Source organism: Vulpes lagopus, chromosome 7 (genome assembly GCF_018345385.1).
Source record: "Vulpes lagopus strain Blue_001 chromosome 7, ASM1834538v1, whole genome shotgun sequence".
Lineage (NCBI taxonomy): Eukaryota > Metazoa > Chordata > Mammalia > Carnivora > Canidae > Vulpes > Vulpes lagopus.
The window spans coordinates 16,986,118-17,006,268 of record NC_054830.1 but is presented as its reverse complement, the minus strand read 5'-3'; the positions used below and the strand labels follow the sequence as shown (position 1 = coordinate 17,006,268).

General features: G+C 42.0%; 1 pseudogene; it reads left to right on the top strand.

The window, feature by feature from the left end:
- The first annotated feature begins 12,976 nt into the window (after window positions 1-12,976).
- Window positions 12,977-18,272, top strand: LOC121495117 (annotated as a pseudogene).
- Window positions 18,273-20,151: the final 1,879 nt, after the last annotated feature.

Sequence of the window (20,151 nt, the reverse complement as noted above, 5' to 3'; positions counted from 1 at the left end):
AGGTGACTTTTCTGGCCATTTCAATTCTGAAAGTTTAGAACTCTAGACAGAATTCCACTTACAGTGAACTGATGCTTATTCCAATCTCATGGAAATAGGAAAATTCCATGAGCTCCGGTTTTTATTAGGTGGGGAATTAATTTACTTAATAATATGATTAATTTTTTAACATCCATAATGCAGTAGAAAATGGGTATGGGGCATGAATGGGAAGTGAGCAAAAAATGCATTGCATATGGCCATTGGTTTGAGAAAGTTCAACCTTGTTTTTTTAATGTATTATCTTTTATTGTGGCAAAATACACATAACATAAAATACGACATTTTAACCACTTTGCACATTTCAGTGATTTTTGGTACATGTACATGTTATGCAACCATCACTATTATCTAGTTCCAGAACATTTTCATTACCCCAAAAGGAAGTCCCATATGTACCCATTAAGCAGTCACTACCCATCCTCCTTCCCCCGCCCTCCCCAACAAAAGCTCCTGGCAACCACTAATCTGCTTTCTGTTTCCATGGTTTTTCTTTTTCCAGATATTTCATATAAATGAAATCATATAACATATGGCCATTTATATCTGGCTTTTTTTCAGCTAGCATAATGTTTTCAAGATCTTTCTATTTTGGGGATCCCTGGGTGGTTCAGCGGTTTAGGTCCTGCCTTCAGCCCAGGGCATGATCCTGGAGTCCTGGGATCGAGTCCCACATCATGCTCCCTCCATGGAGCCTGCTTCTCCCTCTGCCTGTGTCTCTGTCTCTGTCTCTCTCTCTGTGTCTCTCATGAATAAGTAAATAAAATATTTAAAAAAAAAGATTTATCTATTTTGTGGCATATGTCAGTACTTTTTTCTTTTTCTTTTTTTTTTAATTTATTTATTCATGAGAGACATAGAGAGAGAGGCAGAGACATAGGCAGAGGGAGAAACAGGCTCCCTACAGGGAACCCGATGTGGGACTCAGTTCTAGGACCCCAGGATCATGCCCTGAACCAAAGGCAGATGCTCAACCACTGAGCCACTCAAGTGTACCTCTTTTTCTTTTTTTTAACCTTTTTAAAATTTTATTTATTCATGAGAGACAGAGAGAGGCAGAAACATAGGCAGAGAGAGAAGCAGGCTTCATGCAGGGAGCCTGACGTGAGACTCGATCCTGGGACTCTAAGATCATGCCCTGGGCCAAAGGAAGATACTCAACTGCTGATTTACCCAGGCATCCCTTTTTACAATTTTTTAAAAGTAATTTCTACATCCAGCATGGGGTTTGAACTCACAACTCCGAAATCAAAAATTGCACACTGCACCAACTGAGCCCACCAGGCCAGGCCCCCAGTACTTCATTTCTTTTTATGGTTAAATAATATCCCATTTTGTTTGTCCAGTCATATGCTGCTGGGCATTTGGATTGTTTCCACCTTTTCGCTATTGGGAATAGCACTACTGTGAACATTGGTGTACATGTTTTTGTTTGAATACCCCCTTTTTAAAAAAAGATTTTATTTATTATTCATGAGAGACACACGCAGGCAGAGACATAGACAGAGGGAGAAGCAGGCTCCCGGAGGGGAGCCCGATGTGGGACTCGATCGCAGGACCCCGGGGATCAGGACCTGAGCCAAGGGCAGATGCTCAACCACTGAGTCACCCAGGTGCCCCATATTTCTTTCGGGTACAAACCTAAGAGTAGAATTGCAACTTTTTTTTTTACATATATTTATTTATTTATTTTATTTGAGAGGGAGAGAGAGCACAAGCAGGAGGAGGGACAAAGGGAGAGGGAGAAAGAGAATCTCAAGCAGACTATGGGCTGAGCATGGAGCCCGACACAGGACGTGATCTCATGATCCTGAGCCAAAATCAACAGTCAGATGCCCAACTGACCAAGCCCCCCCAGGTACCCCGCAACTTTGCTTATTTTTAAAAGTCAGCTAAAACTATGAAACCCAGTTACCATTCTTCGTTCAAGCATTTGTAAGATTTGTTTTCTCTCTTCATCTGGGTCTCTGCTCAGATGTTATCTCAGAGATAGCTTCCCAGGCCACCTACTGTATTTATTTGTGTTAGCCTTACTTATCACTTGTTTCTCCCCTAGAATAAAGGTCTTGAGGGCAGGGACTTAATTCTTTGTCACCACTGTCTCCTTAACACCTTGCACAGTGTCTGGCACTGTTCAGAAGCAGGTGCTGGGTAAATGCTGAATGGACACTTCCACCTGGGAGACAAGCACTCATACCCTATTGCAGGAACTATAAATTGGTAGTACTTATTTAGAGGGTGGTTTGGGCAGCATCAGATTTGAAATGTTCATGCCCTTTGACTCCTTTCAGTTGTAGGAATTTATCTAGCCATACCTCCATATATGTGAGAAAATTCAGTGTTGTATTATTTGTAATAGTTAAAAGAAAATACCTACCTATCCCTTATTAAGAAGTTGGTTGAATTAAATAGAATCTATCTGTATTAGCCTCCAACTGTCATAATAAAATACCACAGTCTGGGAGGCTTAAACAGCAGAAATTTACTTTCTCCTAGTTTTGGAGGCTAGAAGTCCAAGATCAAGGTGACTTCAGAGTTGCTTTCTGCTGAGGCCTTTATTCCTGGCATACAGATGGTTGCCTTCTTGCTGTGCCCTTACATCGCCTTTCTTCTGTGCTTATATGGAGAGAGGTCTGTGGTATCTGTTCCCTTTTTAAGGACATTAGTCCTATCAGATTAGAGTCCGATTCTTATGACCTCATTTAACCTTAATTACCCCCTTCCAGATCCTATCTAAATACAGTCACATTGGGGTCTAGGGATTCGACATATGAATTTGGAGGGGTCACAAATCAGTCCATAATAACATCAATTAAATGAAGTCCTAGGCAGCAATTTATTTATTTATTTATTTTTTAGGATTTTATTTATCTATTCATGAGAGACAGAGAGAGAGGTAGAGACATAGGCAGAAAGAGAAGCAGGCTCCCCGAGAGGAGCCAGATGCAGGATGCAATCCTAGACCCCAGGATCACTCCCCAAGCCAAAGGCAGACACTCAACCACTAAGCCACCCAGGCATCCCCCACGTAGCAATTTAAGAGAATGAGTTAGATCTAGTGTGCAAACAATGAAAAATAGCCAAGAAATGTTGAGTTAAAAAAGGCATGTTTAAAAAAAAGACATGTTTTATTATTGTATGTTTATGAACCAACTGTGTTTTTAATTTTTGTTTATTGTTAAAGATTTTATTTATTTATTTGACAGAGAATGAGAGGGAGAGAGCGCACAAGCAGGGGAGCAACAGGGAGAGGGAAAGGGAGAAGCACTGTCTCCATGGAATAGAGATCCCAACCCAGGGCTGAATCCCAGGAGCTGAAAGCAGATGCCTGACTGCCATCCAGGCACCCCCCAACTGTGTTTTTTTTTTAAAGACCACGTGGGGATCCCTGGGTGGCGCAGCGGTTTGGCGCCTGCCTTTGGCCCAGGGCACGATCCTGGAGACCTGGGATCAAATCTCACGTCGGGCTCCCGGTACATGGAGCCTGCTTCTCCCTCTGCCTGTGTCTCTGCCTCTCTCTTTCTCTCTGTGACTATAATAAATAAATAAATTTAAAAAAAAATAAAGACCATGTGTTTGTATATATGTTTATGTAAGCATAGAACATTTCTGGAAGAATATATCAGAACTGTTTTTTTTTTTTTTTTTTTTTTTTTTTAAGTAAGCTCTAAACCCAATATGGGGCTTGAATTCATGACCCAGAGATTGAGAGTCACATGCTTCACTGACCAAGCCAGCCAGGCGCCCCTATATTAGAACTGTTAACTATGCAGCTAAATCAGAGTCTCTTAGTTTTCACTTTATACTCTTCTACATTGTTGGAGTTTGAGTGACCAAAAGTATGTATTCCTTTTATGATAATAAACATTTGGATGTGCAGGGCTCCTGAGAAAGAAATCTGGTTATAATGGTAGCCTTTAGCACACCTGTGCTAGCTAGCCGTGCATGCATTTTCAAATATATTAAACTCAGGTGTACATTTCTTTTTAAAACTTGTATTTACTTTCTATTATAATTAAATAATAATTCTATAATAATTTCAAATATACACAAAAGTAACGAGATAGTATATGTCATGCCATGGACCTTGAGTGTCCCTGCAAGTTCTTGTTGGTTATACCGAGAATGTAAGGCCCTACCTGCTCTTCACCTAGGCTGTTGCTCAGGATTGTGTTTTCAGCAAGAAACCTTGAGAGATGAAGTATTGTCTCCCCTCGGACAAGGGCAGACCTAACTTCACTTGCTATAAAAATGTAATCTCCCAAGTTCATTGTAACCCTCTGATAATGAAACACTATGTGAGCAGATGACTATGGTCAACACTTTTGCATCACAGCCAGGAAATGTGGGGGGCATTGGGAACTGTTACAAACCAACATGAAGCTCTGGCTACAGCTTTTGCTGAGGTTGAAGTCCTTTGTGTCTGACTCAGGAATCTTGTGTCTCTGTCAGCACCTATGAAATAGTAAAAGGGTAGCTACCAGTTTAGCTTGTAAATTGGATAAAATTCCAGACCTGCACTTGCATAGTTCCTGACAATGACCCAATGTCCACTGCCCCAGATTTTTTCAATCAAATCCTATCATTTCATCTGTAATTATACCAGAGTGCATCTCTGTAAGATTTTATTCAGCACAACCATAAAATCAATTTTATATCTTGAGAGGCCAGTAAATCCTTAATATCATTTACATAATACTGAAATATAGATAAATTCCTTTAGGTAAATTCAAAGGCTCCCGGTCCTTTGCACCAGTGTTTTAAGTTTGGTACTGTTGCAACATTGAAACATGAATATATTTCATTTATATGTGGACTTCTTTTGAAGCCTTGGGTTAATTTTTTGGTCCCAAACTGCAGAAAGAGGGGGATTTGGGTAATGGAGTATCACATTTTTCAGTACACAGTAAACACCTATAAATCAGTTATTTCTGACAAAAGCTCTAGTTAACATCATTGGCCAAATTGTACAAATCAGTTATTCACAATCTTAGAAAATATTTATTGGTAAACTGGAAAGAGAATGTATAGCTGCCAGACTCCTTTTTTTTTTTTTTTAAGATTTTTTTTTTCAAGTAGACTCCATGCCCAATGTGGGACTCAAATTCACAATGCCAAGATCAAGAGTAGCATGTTCCATCCACTGAGCCAGCTAGGCATCCCCCAGGCTGCTTTTTAGCTCTCACTGTTAACCATGGTACTGTGAAGGGCCAACATAGAGGCTTTTTTAAAAACGTGAATGGGGGGAATCCCTGGGTGGCTCAGTGGTTTGGCACCTCTCTTCGGCCCAGGGCATGGCCCTGGAGTCCTCGTATGAGTCCCGCATCGGGCTCCCTGCATGGAGCCTGTTTCTCCCTCTGCCTATGTTGAGTCTCTGCCTCTCTCTCTCTCTCTCTCTCTCTCTCTCTCTGTGCCTCTCATGAATAGATAATAAAATCTTTAAAAAATAAAAACAAATAAAAACGTGAATGAAACTGACTTCGGTCAAGGTAGCTTTTTTTTTTCTTTTTATTATTCATGAGAGGCATTGCCCTTATGGCAATTGTGCCCATCCCTGATTCTGGAGGAGTCAGCTCTTATGCAGGAGGAAGATAAAGACAATACATAATTTAGGATTTTGTTAGAAAGTTTTACTTAGGGGCGCCTAGGTGGCTCAGCCATTTAGCATCCAAGTCTCGGTTTCAACTCAGGTCATGATCTCAAAGTCATAAGATCGAGTCCTACATCAGGCTCTGTGCTCAGTGTGGAATCTGCTCAAGATTCTCTCCTCCCTCTCTCTCTCTCTCTCTCAAATAAATAAATCTTTAAAAAAAAAATTGGGGACACCTGGGTGGCTGGGAGAGGTGGGGCACCTAAAACACTTTTGGGGTGCCCAAATGCTCAGTCCATTGAGCATTGGACTCTTGATTTTAGCTCAGGCCTTGATCTCAGGGTGGTGGGCTCAAGCCCTGCCTCAGGCTCTACACTCAGCATGGAGTTGGCTTGAGATTACATTTCCTTTTTTTTTTTTTAAGATTATTTATTTATTTATTTATTTATTTATTAGAGACACCCAGAGAGAGGCAGAGACATAGGAAGAGGGAGGAGAAACAGGCTCCATGCAGACAGCCCAATGTGGGACTCAATCCCAGGACTCCAGAATCACTCCCTGAGCCAAAGGCAGACGGTCAACCAGTGAGCCACCCAGGCATCCCTGAAATTGCCTTTCTGCTGCTCCCCCTTGCTTATGCTCCTCCTGCTTAAATAAATAAAATCTTTAAAAAAGAAAAAGAAAAAGAAAAGGGGACGCCTGGGGTGGCTCAGTGGTTGAGCATCTGCCTTTGGCTCAGGGATCAGGGATTGTGTTCAACATTGCACTCTCCGCAAGGAGCCTGCTTCTCCCTCTGCCTATGTCTCTGTCTCTCTCTGTGTATCTCTCATAAAATAAATAAATAAATCTTAAAAAAAAAAAAAAAAAAAGGGCAGCCTGGGAGGCTCAGTGGTTTAGCACTGCCTTTGGCCCAGGGTATGATCCTGGAGACCCTGGATAGAGTCCTATGTCGGGCTCCCTGCATGGAGCCTGCTTCTCCCTCTGCCTGTGTCTCTGTCTCTCTCTTTCCCTGTGTCTCTCTGAATAAATAAATAAAATCTTTTTTTTTAATTTTTAAAAAGGAAAGAACAGAAGCAGCAAGGAAAAACCATGGTAAACAGGGGAAAAACATATAAGATGATTGTAATACATTAAAACATACCAATGATGGGCAGCCCGGGTGGCTCATCAGTTTAGCGCCGCCTTCAGTCCAGGGTCTGATCCTGGAGTCACCGGATCGAGTCCCACATCGAGCTCCCTGCATGGAGCCTGCTTCTCCCTCTGCCCTTCTCTGCCTTTCTCTCTCTCTCTCTCTCTCTGTCTCTCATGAATAAATAAAATCTTTAAAAAAAATCATACCAATGATAACAATGAACGTAAAAGACGTAAACTTGCCTGCTTATTGGCCACACACTAGGGAATTCTACGACCAGTCAGCCAGATAGTGGGTCTTTTGGGAAGCACTATTTGGGTCGAGTGGGAAATGTAATACTTCTATTAAACACTAGAGGTCAGCAGTATTCATTACTGAACCCTCTCCTCCTACCTATCCCCCACCCTCCACCCCCAACCCTCGATGAGACCTGCTATAATATACCCAGTCTCAGGAATCAGGAATGAAGGAGGTGTTTCTTTTAGAGCTAGCTGACTGACATACAATCTTTCATCTAAGTATCATTTCTAAATTTAAAAAAAACATTTAGGGGGCACCTGGGTGGCTCAGTTGATTGTGCATCAGACTCTTGATTTCAGCTAAGTTCATGGTCTGGAGGTCCTGAGGTGGAGCCCCAAGTCAGACTCCATACTCCATGGGGAGCCAGCTTGGGATTTTCTCTCTCTCTCTTTGCCCCTCCCCAATACACACTGTCTCTCTCTTTCTCTTTCTCTTTCTCTCTTTCTCTTTCTAACTCTAATAAATAAGTCTTTTTTAAAAACCCATTTTTATAGCACTAGAATTTTAACTAACTCAAAATAGTTAGCTAAAATGGCCAAGAATGTATTTAAGTACCTGGAAGATCTAGCAGACCCAGAGGTCAGCTTATTTATGGATTCCACTTCTTAATTGATGGGAATCAGTTAGATGTTCTGTGAACAACTTCTTTAGCTATGACGATTCAAACAGGCCATAGGCAGCTAGAGAGCCTTCATAAGATTTTCTAAGGACAATTAGATTTATACATGTTAATGTCTTTACTGTTGTGAAAGGCTGTTCTCTTTTCAGCTAACAGTTACCATGGAAAGTCATATGGCTTGTTCACTGTCTGGGAGGTATGTTACCAGATAGGATTCTTTTTTTTATTATTATTATTTTATTTATTCATTCATGAGAGACACAGAGAGAGAGAGAGGCAGAGACACAGGCAGAGGGAGAAGCAGGCTCCATGCAGGGAGCTCGATGTGGGACTCGATCCTGGGACTCCAGGATCATGCCCTGGGCGGAAAACAAGCGCCAAACCACTGAACCACCCAGGGATCCCCCACCAGATAGGATTCTTTTCCTCATTCTCATCTCTTTATTTTATCACAAGCTTACTGGACTTTGTTTTAGGTCCTTCTAGAAGAAGCATACAATGAGAGGTCCTGAGTAGTTCAGTGGGTTAAGCATCTGCCTTTGGCTCAGGTCATCATCCTGGGGTCCTGGGATCAAGCCCCATATCAGGTTCCCTGCTCAGTGGGGAGTCTGCTTCTCCCCCTCGCACATTCTCTGTCTCTCATGGGTTCTCTCACATGCTCTCTCTCATTTACTTTCTCTCAAGTAAATTTAAAAAATATTTAATAAAAATAATAACAAGTTTTAGAAAAGAAGAAGATGAACTGGGATTCATAAAGGGGAGCACCTTTCAGCTCTAGCCAGTTGTCCAGTTTTGCCAATTTCATCTTTACTTTTATCTTTACTATGTTAATTCTAGCAGCAGTGGCTACTAGTCCACAGTCTCCAACTGCAATGAACATTTGGTTACTTGGGCTGAATTTAAAACCAGCAATTATATTTAACTTGTGCTTAAGCAGACAATAGCTCATTTTTAACTTCATTTATCTGATACCATCATGTGGGAACATAATTTTGTTGTGTTACTGAGATATATTATTATGGCCCATCATAGATAACTAATAACATTGTAGAATCAGTATGAATTGGCTAATGATATCTCTTCTTTCCGGTTTGACTACCAATGGATAGAACTTTTAAAGTTGAGCTGCAAAACTCACCTTTTGTTAAATGCCTTTTCCAGAAGTTAACTGTGTCTTTGTTAAAGTTTTATTTTATTTATCTGCACATGTTTATAGTAGGGTGGAGGGGCGGAGGGAGAGAGAATCTCAAGCAGACTCCATGCTTAGTGCAGAGCCCTACACGGGGCTCAATCTCACAACCTTGAGATCATGACCTGAGCCAAAATAGTCACTCAGCCCACTGAGCCACCCGAGCACCCCAATTTGTTGAAGTTTTAAAACCAGTAATGAATTCTCAGAATTTCTACTTTGGGTATGAATTATTTGTACACAGAAAAACCAAAGGAAAAAAACGATCTAATTTTTGGGATGCCTGGGTGGCTCAGTGGTTTAGCGTCTGCCTTTGGCTCAGGGCGTGATCCCAGGATCCAGGATTGAGTCCCACATCGGGCTCCCTGCATGGAGCCCGGTTCTCCCTGCCTATGTCTCTGCCTCTCTGTGTGTCTCTCTCATGAATAAATAAATAAAACCTTTAAAAACAACAACAACAATTTAATTTTCAAAATAAGATTCAGTGTTAAGGGATGCCTGGATGGGTCAGCAGTTGAGTGTCTGCCTTCAGCTCAGGGTGTGATCCCAGGATCCAGGATTGAGTCCCACATCCAACTCCCTGCAAGGAGCCTGCGTCTCCCTCTGCCTAAGTCTTTGCCTCTGTGTGTGTGTGTCTCTCATGAATAAATAAATCAATCCTTTTTTTTTTTTTTAAGATTCTATTTATTTATTCACGAGAGACACACACAGGGAGGCAGAGACACACAGAGAAAGGCAGAGACACAGGCAGAGGGAGAAGCAGGCTCCATGCAGGGAGCCCGATGTAGGACTTAATCCCAGGTCTCCAGGATCATGCCCTGGGCCAAAGGCAGTGCTAAACCGCTGAGTCACCCAGGCTGCCCTTAAAAAAAAAAACAAAAAACAAAAAACAAAAACAAACAAACAAACAAACAAACAGAACACCTCAGTATTAAAACCCCTGAGCAATTTAAAGTATCATCAAAGTGGTAAAACTAATATCTGGTGCAGGAAGTCAAGAGAATGGTGATCTCCGAGATAAAGAAGCAGTAGTAGGGACGCCTGGGTGGCTCTACAGCTTGGTGCCTGTCTTCCGCCCAGAGCACAATCCTGGAGTGCTGGGATCAAGTCTCGCATCAGGTTCCCTGCATGGAGCCTACTTCTCCCTCTCCCTCTCCCTCTGCTTGTGTCTTTGCCTGTCTCGCTCTCTGTGTCTATCATGAATAAATAAATAAAATCTTAAAAAAAAAAAAAAAAAAGAAGCAGTAGTAGTTGGGGAAGACATGGAGAGAAGCTTCTAGTCTGGTTCCCAGGTTCTAGTTCATGACCTGAGTGATGGTTACACAGGCATGTCCATTTGGTCATAATCTGTCAAGCCTTGTACTTATGATTTATAGGCATTTTTGTAAGTACATCATACTCCAGTAAAATTTTAAAAAATTGTTATTTACTGAGCTTTGCTTTCATCCAAACTGCATCCTAAATTTCCATCAGGTAAAGGAAAATTTTCCAGGGTATTCTTTACCCTGCCTTTTTTTTTTTTTTTTTTTTTTTTTTACCCTGCCTTTAAAAAATTTTGGTTCCTTTGTGTTCTAGGAGTGGTGCTGAGAAGTCTTCCCCAGTTTATTCCAATCAAGACTCAGGGAAGGGCAGCCCAGGAGGCTCAGCGGTTTAGCGCCACCTTCAGCCCAGGGCCTGATCCTGGAGATGAAATAGTAGATGGTTTGCCATTAGACCTTAGTTGGTTTTGTATGTTTGTTTGAAATTAAAAATAGCGGGATGTGTGGGTGGCTCAGCAGTTAAGCATCTGCCTTCGGCTCAGGGAGTGATCCTGGAGTTCTGGGATCGAGTCCCACATCGGGCTCCCTGCATGGAGCCTGCTTCTCCCTATGTCTCTGGCCTCTCTCTGTGTCTCTCATGAATAAATAAATAAAATCTTTTAAAAAATGAAATTTAGAGCTGACTTAGAGCACTTTATTTTTTTTAAGGATTTTATTTATTTATTCATAGACACACACAGAGAGAGAGAGAGAGAGAGAGAGAGAGAGAGGCAGAGACACAGGCAGAGGGAGAAGCAGACTCCATGCAGGGAGCCTGACGTGGGACTCGATTCCCGGTCTCCAGGATCACACCCCAGGCTGCAGGCGGTGCCAAACTGCTGTGCCACCGGGGCTACCCTTAGAGCACTTTATTAATCTTAGAATCCCGGGAGAGAGATATATGTTTCTTCTAGTTCCTTTGTGGTGCTTTTTCTCCCCCCACCTTTTTTAAATTTTTATTTTATTTTATTTTTTTTAAAGATTTTATTTATTTATTCACGAGAGACACAAAGAGAGAGAGGCAGAGACACAGGCAGAGGGAAAAGCAGGCTCCATGCAGGCAGCCCGACGTGAAACTTGATCCCAGGACCCCCACCTTTTTTTTAAACATAATACTTGTAGGGACACCTGGCTGGCTCAGTCAGTAGAGCATACCACTCTTGATCTTAGGGTTCTGATTTCAAGCCCCGTGTTGGGCGTGGAGCCTACATAAAATTAATAATAAATACATTAAAAAGAAACAACATAGGGGATCCCTGGGTGGCTCAGCGGTTTGGTGCCTGCCTTTGGCCCAGGGCGTGATCCTGGAGTCCTGGGATCGAGTCCCACATTGGACTCCCGGCATGGAGCCTGCTTCTCCCTCCTCCTGTGTCTCTGCCTCTCTCTCTCTCTGTCTATCATAAATAAATAAATAAATCTTTAAAAAAAACATGGTACTTATAAACACAGAGTTTTAAATTCTTTATAAAACAAGAAAGGTACTGAAATGAAGAATAAGAGATTATACACAAATACAAATAATTTTTTTTATTGGAAGTACTAGTATATTCCACTTCAATTACCTAAAGTTGTCTGAACTACTTCGAGTTCACTAATGTGTACACCCAAGTGGAGTAAGGGAAAACAGCTGCAATGGAACAAAAGTTGGTCTATAGCTTGTGGGTTTTTTGCTTTTTGTTTTTAAACCTTCCCTTCTACTCTTTGGTGAGGGCAGAACCCTTTGTAACACAGTGATACTGTTGGCAGTCTGAGACTCAGCTGGACAGCATTAACTAGTTTAATAACAATGTCTTAGGTGTAGGTTAAATGCCCAGACTGTGTTTTATATTTTGAGTATATAAGACATGTACATCACCCCCAAGAAGTGTTCAGTTAGCAGGATGGACTGATATGTTTGTTCATCCATTCCATCATCCCTTCAGCTTTCCATTTATTTAATAGATACTCAAATTGTGCCAGACAGGATGCTTGGTGCTGGAGTACAAGGGTGAATAAGACAGAAAAGTTGCTATATTCAAGGAACTTGTATTTCTTAAGAAACAAAAGAATGACACAAAAATACAAAAAGCATGTGTGTGTGTGTGTGTGTGTATACACACACACACACATGCACATATACACATGCATATATATTACATATAATATATTTAATATAATATATATTACATATAATATATATTTAATATAATATATATATTACATATAATATATATATTTAATATAATATATATTTACTAGTTGTGATATGTGTCATAAAAGAAACAGATAAGGGGGTAGAGAGAGTACCAGCTATAGGCAGGATTGGAGACATAACCTCCTTTAAATTGAATAGTTAGGAACAGTGGATAAGGATCAGTAGGACCTTTTGGCTGGAAGTAATCAAACGCCAACCAAAGATGACATAAACTGAGAAGACATTAACTCACCTAAAAGAGGTGTGGACGTAGGTGGTAGTAGGTTTGGATCAGTTTCCCCACTTGGTTCCTAAATGGTTGCCATAACTCGAGGCATCCTAACCTAACTCAACCACATGGAGGATGGATGGAGGTCTTCTCCCTGCTGCTCCTTTTTTTTTCTCCAGAGAGAGAAAGAGCACAATGGGTAGGGACAGAGGGAGAGGGAGAGAGAATCTCAAGCAGGCTCCATGCTGAGCATGGGACCCCATGGGGGGCTCAGTCTCATGATCCTGAGATCATGACCTGAGCCAAAATCAAGAATGGAGGTTTTACCAGCTGGGCCACCAAGATGCTCATCCCTACTGCTCCCCCCCCACCTTTTTTTTTTTTAATTTAAATTTTAGATAGTTAAGATGGAGTACAGTATCGGTATCTGGAGTAGAATTCAATGATTCATCGCTTACATACAACACCCAGTGGTGCTTGCTTTGGCAGCGCATATACATACAACACCCCGTGCTTATCATAACAAGTACCCTCTTTGATACCCATCACCCATCTAGCCCATGCCCCACCTCCTTCCCTCTATCTTCCCTCAGTTTGTTCTCCATCATTAAGAGTCTCTTATGGTGGGATGCCTGGCTGGCTCAGCGGTTGAGCACCTGCCTTTGGCCCAGGGCGTGATCCTGGAGTTCTAGGATTGAGTCCCACATCCGGCTCCCTGCATGGAGCCTGCTTCTCCCTCTGCCTGTGCCTCTGCCTCTCTCTCTCTGTGTGTCTCTCATGAATAAATAAATAAAGTCTTTAAAAAAAAAAAAGAGTCTCTTATGGCTTATTTCCCTCTTTTTTCTTTTCTCCATTCCCATATGTTCATCTGTTTTCTTTCTTAAGTTCCACATATGAGTGAAATCATATGATGTCTGCCTTTCTCTGGCTGACTTATTTCACTTAGCATAATGTACTCTAGCTCCAGCCATATTGTTGCAAATGGCAAGGTTTCATTCTTTTTGATGGCTGGGTAATATCCCATTGTGTATATATACCACATCTTCTTTATCCATCCATCAGTCAAGGGACATTTGGGCTCTCTCCATAGTTTGGCTACTGTTGATAATGCTGCTATAAACATAGGGGTGCATGTATCCCTTTAAATCTGTATTTTTGTATCCTTTGGGTAAATACCTAGAAATGAAATTGCTGAGTCCTAGGGTAGTTCTATTTTTAACCTTTAAAAATAGAGGTTTGGGGATCCCTGGGTGGCTCAGAGGTTTAGAGCCTGCCTTTGGCCCAGGGCGTGATCCTGGAGTCCCGGGATCAAGTCCCATATCAGGCTCCCTGCATGAAGCCTGCTGCTCCCTCTGCCTGTGTCTCTGCCTCTCTCTCTGTGTGTCTCTTGTAAATAAATAAAATCTTTAAAAATAAAACTTAAAATAAATAAATAAAAATAGAGGTTTGAGGAACCTCCATACTATTCTCCAGAGTGGCTGTCTGTACCAGTTTGCATTCCTAACAGTACAAGAGAGTTCCCCTTTCTCCATATCCTGGTCAACACCTATTTTTTCTTGTGTTGTTAATTTCAGCCATCCTGTCAGGTGTGAGATGGTATTTTATTGTGTTTTTGATTTGTATTTCCCTAATAATGAGTGATGTTGAGCATCTTTTCATGTGTCTGTTAGCCATCTGGATGTCTTTTTTTGGAAAAGTGTCTATTCATGTCTTCTGCCCATTACTTAACTGGATTACTTGTTCTTTGGGTATTGAGTTTGATAAGTTCATTATAGATTTTGGATGCTAACCTGCTGATCCTTTTTATCAGAGAGAAGTATTTCCCCTAGAAATCCCAACAGACTTCCCCAATTTCTCACGAATCAGATTTTGGTGATTTGGCTGTCTCTACTCAACCCTGTGGAATTACATGACAGTCTTAAAACAGTGAAGGTCTGGAGTATGCTGGACCCAGGCACCATTGGTGGCAGGCAGGACTGCAGAGCTGCTCCCAGCATGGCTGGGGAGGGGACAGGGCTCTGACTAGCTCCCATTGCTTGCTCCCCCAGGCCTAGAGGCAGCACATGTGCCCAGCCAGAATGACATGATCCTGAAGCCCAATTTCCACAAGCACAGCAGTAGTACGTAGCCACATGGTTCAATCAGCCAGAGTGGAAGATCCACAGACATCAGACCCGGCAAGCTCTGGCATATCCAGGAACCCTGTGGCTGGACCCATTGGACCCATGGTGAGGAATCACACCAAGGTGCAAGCTGTCAGGGGCTTCGGCTTAGAAGAGTTACAGGGGGGAGGCTGGCATCCACAAGAAGGTGGCATGGACCATTGGGATGTCAGTGGATCCAAGAAGGCAGATGGAAGAAGTCCACGGAGCCCCTGTAGGCCAACAGGCAGCAGCTGAAGGAATGAGGCTCTGGACTCATCCTCTTCCCCAGGAAGCCCTTTGCCCTCAAAGAGGGAGACTGCTCTGCTGAAGAACTCAAATTGGCCCAGATGACAGGGTTGATGATACCCATACAGAATGTCCATAAAAAGGAGAAAGTCAGGGAATCTGGGTGGCTCAGTTGGTTAAGCATCTGCCTTTGGCTCAGGTGGTGATCCCAGAGTCCTGGGATCAAGTTCTGCATGAGGTTCCTGCTTCTTCCTCTCCCTCTGCTGCTCTCCTTGTTTGTGTGCGTTCTCTCTCTCTGTGTCAAATAAATAAAATCTTTAAAAAAGGGATCCCTGGGGTGGCTCAGCGGTTTAGCGCCTGCCTTTGGCCCAGGGCGTGATCCTGGGGTCCCGGGATCAAGTTCCGCATCAGGCTCCCTGCATGAAACCTGCTTCTCCCTCTGCCTGTGTCTCTGTCTGTGCCTCTCATGAATAAATAAATAAAATCTTAAAAGAAAAAAAAAAAAAAAGGAAAAGCCACAGTCATTACAAAGAACTTCCAAGCCAGTCTTCCCATGGCCTGTGCCAGTGCCTGGCTCTTTGACTTCCAGGCAAAAAGGGCCAAGAAAGTTCCAGAACAGGATTTTTTTTTTTTTTTTCAGAACAGGATCTTGAAAAGAAAAAAACACACAGTACAGGCTCATACTCTGGGGCAAGGGAAAGGGAAGCTGTCCACCCAACAAAATTAGTGTTCTGCTAGCAGGCAAGCAGCAGAGAATGGCTGTTGAGAGGGTGGACAACAGTGTCTGGCTGGGAAACCTCTCTAAATTGGTGACATTCAAATTGAAACCTCAAGGAGAGGAATTTGCATGCAATGGGTAGGGTGGGGAGAAACAGTCTTCTCAGAGAAGGGGAAAAAAGTGCAAAAATCCTAAGGCACTGAAGAATGCTGTGTGTGACCCAGAGAATATAATCCAAGCTCTCATTGCCTTTGTACTTGCTCTTCCCCAGAAGCACTGACTGTCTTCCCCACCTTCTCCAACGTTTTCTTCATAAGCCTCATGTAAAATTTGTACCCCCAATGTCTCATGTCCCCTTCTCATGCTTTATATTCTCCCCCTTAAACTTATTGCTATTTAACATACTGTGTATTTATTTTTCTATTAAACACTGGCTTGCTTTATAAGGGCAAGGGATTTGGTCCATTTTGTTCACTGCTTCATTCCTATCACTCAGAACAGTTATCTAAGACGTACTGAGGCCTCAATGGATTTTATTTTATTTTTATTTTTATAAAAAATTTTATTTATTTATTCATGAGAGACACACAGGGATGGGCAGCCTGGGTGGCTCAGCATTTTGAGCGCCTGCCTTCGGCCCAGGGTGTGATCCAAGAGTCCCAGGATTGAGTCCCACGTTGGGCTCCCTGCATGGGGCCTGCTTCTCCCTCTGCCTGTGTCTCTGCCTCTTTCTCTCTCTCTCTCTCATGAATAAATAAATAAAATCTTAAAAACAAAACAAAACACATACCTTTCTTAAAAAAAAAAGAGAGAGACACACACAGGGAGAGGCAGAGACATAGGCAGAGGGAGAAGCAGACTCCTTGCAGGGAGCCCAATGGGGGACTCAATCCCAGGACCCTGGGATCATGACTGGAGCCAAAGACAGACGCTCAAGCACTGAGTCACCCAGGCGCCCCTATGGATTTTAGATATTCTTCTGTTAGTAATTTAGAATAGGAGAAGAAAGTCCAACTTAACTATGGCTCATCCATAAAGCAGACAGTGGAAACTATAGTTGAGAGTGATGAGCAGCTTTGCACTCAGTGTCTTCCACACCTAGGTAATCATTGTGCATTATTTGCTCTTTTATCCATCTATATTGAGCAGAGCACTTTCCAAAAGAAAATAATATCACAGCCATCCTGACCTGAGAGTAAATGGAGTCAACCAGAGGTTTCTTTTTTTTTTTTTTTTCAACCAGAGGTTTCACTATGATGTGTTTAGGTGTGACTTTTTCTTTACTTCTTTCCTTTCTTGGGGCTCTAGGTCTCCTTGACTCTAAGGATTATTGTTAGAAATAATTTTTTTTTTAAATTAACTAATTAACTAGGGCAGCTCTGGTGGCGCAGCGGTTCAGCACCGCCTGCAGCCCGGGGTGAGATCCTGGAGACCCGGAATCGAGTCCCACATCGGGCTCCCTGCATGGAGCCTGCTTCTCCCTCTGCCTGTGTCTCTACCTCTCTCTCTTTCTCTCTCTCTGAATAAATAAATAAAAAATCTTTAAAAAAATTAATTAACTCTTTTTAAGTGTTTATTTTAATTCCAGTGAGTTAACATGCAGTGTTGTATTAGTTTCAAGGTTTACAATATACTGGAAATAAAGTATTTGATCTGTTCAAAAGGCGCTAAGGCTCTGACACCCCATGTCAGCCTATTCTCTCTCTCTCTCTTTTTTTTTTTTTTTTTTTTTAAATTTATTTATTTATAATAGTCACAGAGAGAGAGAGAGAGAGAGAGGCAGAGAGAGAAGCAGGCTCCATGCACCGGGAGCCCGACGTGGGATTCGATCCCGGGTCTCCAGGATCGCGCCCTGGGCCAAAGGCAGGCGCCAAACCGCTGCGCCACCCAGGGATCCCTCTCTCTCTTTTTTTTAAATTATTATTTTTTAAGCCTATTCTCTTTGTATAAAGGCTTTCCTCACCTTGCTCAGGCCCTGCTAAAACATTCCAAGTGGCTCTCCCCACGTGAAAACCCTTTTCATTCCACCTAGGCTCTGATACCCCATGCCAGGTTTGTCCTCTCAACTCCCTGAGAACCCTCCTCACCACATTTGGGAACTGACACCCTGTGCTAGGTTGCCCCTATATGGATGCCCTTCTAAATGTGCTCACACTGTGCCACCCCACAAGAGATACCCCCTCAACCACCATATGGATGCCCTTCTCATCAGGCTCAGACTGTGACACCCTCATCTGGGCTACCATAGCCTCATTCCCTGTGCAGACAGATGCATCTCCTGATAGTTTCCAGAACAAACTGCTCAGGATAGGAAGGGAAGGACAAAAAGAGAAACATTTAGTTTAAAAAAATACAGTCTAGGGGTGCCTGGCTGGCTCAGTCCATGGAGCATGCAACTATTGATCTCAAGGTTGTGAGTTCAAGCCCCACATTGAGGTATTGGAGCCTACTTAAAAAATAATAATTAAAAATCCAGCATGAAGTATTTATTTTATTTTATTTTATTTTATTGAAGTATTTCTTTTAATCAAGACTTTTGATTCTAATAAATTTAATGTAATTGCTGATATGTTATAGGCTGAAGCTAAGCTTTAGTCAGTTCCACTCTTCTACTGCCTATCACTTTTTAACGTTACTACTTTGGATGATATGCAAGGTCTCTACTCTTCTAGTGGTGCACTAGAAATCAAATACATGTCATTAGTTTATCAAATGTTAACCAATATATTTACCTTTTCAGAAGACTACCATTTCTCCACTCACAACTTACATACTATTCTTGTTAAATGTTTAGATTCTCTATTTTAAAATCCCACAAGACACACACACACACACAAAATCTCACAAGACAGGGGTGCCTGACTGCTGGCTCAGTCAGGAGAGCACATGACTCTTGTCTTGATCTCTAGGTCATGGGTTCAAGCCCCATGTTGGGGAAGATATTACTTAAAAAATAAAATCCAGGTGCCTTGGGTGGCTCAGTTGGTTAAGCATGTCTTTGGCTCAGGTCATGATCAAGTTCCGTATCTTGCTTCCTGTTCAGTGGGGAGTCTGCTTCTCCTTCTGCCCCTCACCCTGCTCATGCTCTTGCTCTTACTCTCTCAAGTAAATAAAATCTTAAAAAAATTTTTTTAGATAAAATCTTAAAATCCCACAAGACATTCTTGTTTTACACCATTAATATTGAGAGCTACCTATTATTTTTTTTTAAATTTTTTTTTAACTTTTTTTATTTATTTATGATAGTCACAGAGAGAGAGAGAGGCAGAGACACAGGCAGAGGGAGAAGCAGGCTCCATGCACTGGGAGCCCGATGTGGGATTCGATCCCAGGTCTCCAGGATTGCGCCCTGGGCCAAAGGCAGGCGCCAAACCGCTGCGCCACCCAGGGATCCCAAGAGCTACCTATTATTTACCACTGTATTTATTCTTTTTTTTAAAGGATTTTATTTATTTATTCATGAGAGACAAAGAGAGAGAGGCAGAGACATAAGCAGAGGGAGAAGCAGGCTCCTCGGCAGGGAGCCCAATGTGGGACTCGATACCAAGGATCACAACCTAAGCTGACGGCAGATGTTCAACCACCGAGCCACCCAGGCATCCCTTTTTTAATTTTATATTTAATTTTGTATTTTATTTTTGGCAAATCAGAGATCATCTTTCTTCTGTCTGATATACATCTCTTAGAATTTCTGCAGTTTTACTAAAATGAGTCTAGTTGAGAATTTCTACTTATTTGTCACATTTGGGATTTCTTTGGTTCTTGAATCTATGAATAGATGTAATTGTTTTGGACAATTCTCAATCATTTTCAGTTATTGCCTCTACTCTCTCTCTCATCCTTTGAGGCTCCAGCTTATTGAACAATAACTGCCCATTTTTCCTCCTCTAGCCCCTAACAATCACCATTCTACTGTTTATCTTTATGATTTTTAACTATTCTAGGTACATCATATAAACAGAATCATACACTACTTGTGTATGATTTTTTTTTGCGTGTATGTTTGGCTTATTTCATAGTGTAATATTCACCAGGTCCCATCATACTTAGCATATGTCCAGTTGTCTAATTTTTCCTTTGTTGCCTGTACTTTTGGCGTCATATCCAACAAATCATTGTCAAATCTAGTATCATGAAGTATCACTGCGGGTTTTTCTTTTTCTTTTTTTATTTTTTTATTTATGATAGTCACAGAGAGAGAGAGAGAGGGAGAGACATAGGCAGAGGGAGAAGCAGGCTCCATGCACCGGGAGCCCGACATGGGATTGGATCCTGGGTCTCCAGGATCGTGCCCTGGGCCAAAGGCAGGCGCTAAACCAATGCGCCACCCAGGGATCCCACTGCGGGTTTTTCTTAATGTGTCTTTTATCATGCCGAGGTGGTTTTCTTTTCTTTTTTTTTTTTTTCCCGAGGTGGTTTTCTTCTATCCCTACTTTATTGACGATTTTCATCATGGAAAGGTGTTTAATTTTGT